General features: G+C 53.3%; 1 non-coding gene across 1 annotated transcript; it reads right to left on the bottom strand.

Moving 5' to 3' along the window:
* Positions 1-353: 353 nt before the first annotated feature.
* On the bottom strand, positions 354-425 carry TRNAE-UUC. The gene has a single exon. It is a non-coding gene; the product is annotated as a tRNA-Glu (tRNA).
* Between the last annotated feature and the right edge of the window lie 517 nt (positions 426-942).

The raw sequence follows: 942 nt of genomic DNA, 5'->3' as shown, positions 1-942 counted from the left end.
ATCTGTGTGGATGTGTTTGAGGCATATACACATGTGTATTTGAGGGGTGCACATGTGTGTTTGTTTCAGGGTTGGGTGCATGTGTACAGTATGGGTGTATTTGCAGTGTTCGCACGTGTGCAGATGTCCATGTGTGCACATACAGAAGTGTGTGTGTCACGGGGTGGGAGGTGGCAGAAGAGGAGAGGCAGAGGGGCCATCATTAGGTGAGTCCTCCCAGGCTCATTCTGCTGGAGAATCGACTGGAACTACAGGGGATGTCATTGTTAGGAATATTCTTCATCTCCCCTTCCTAAACCTTTTCCCTGGACGTTCTTTTTTTTGGCTGTGCCACGTGTCTTACAAGATCTTAGTTCCCTGACCAGGGATTGAACCCGGGCCACAGCAATGAAAGCGCTGAGTCCTAACCACTGGACCACCAGGGAATTCCCCTTCCTGGACATTTTAGAAGGGAAATCTTTTTCCCTCCACACCCTGAAGGAGGCAGAATCATCCTTTGATACGCCTGCTCTTTCCTGCATTTATGAAACATCTGTTCTGCACCCAGGCCTGGGTTGGGCTCTGGGCTCCAGGACCCTGGGCCCCTCACCCCATCCAGGCCTGCTTTCCAGCCCTGGTCGAGAGAACAGTGTGCAAGAGAATTCTTTTAGGAACAAAGAAGGCCAGATTGGTGCAGAGAGGGGGAGGGAGGAGGTCTGCAGCCCTTCTGGGAAGGGAGGGGACAGAGTCAAGGGTGGCAGAGGCTAGATTGGGGAGAACTGCAGGGGAGGCTCTCAATTCTCAGCCCCGCGGGGCGCCAGGGAGAAGCAGCTCCCAGCACGGCCGGCTGTCGGGTTAGGAACAGGCCCCTGACACAAGGGGTTTGCACAGGCGCACAAATGAAAGAAAATCGGAGGAGATGAAACCATACAAATTTCGGGTAATAGAAAGAGATGTGCGCGC

This window comes from Monodon monoceros, unplaced genomic scaffold (genome assembly GCF_005190385.1).
Source record: "Monodon monoceros isolate NGI ecotype Baffin Bay Population unplaced genomic scaffold, NGI_Narwhal_1 Super_Scaffold_7, whole genome shotgun sequence".
Classification (NCBI taxonomy): domain Eukaryota; kingdom Metazoa; phylum Chordata; class Mammalia; order Artiodactyla; family Monodontidae; genus Monodon; species Monodon monoceros.
Note: the sequence above shows the minus strand (reverse complement) of the source record. Positions and strands in the feature narration are given on the sequence as shown.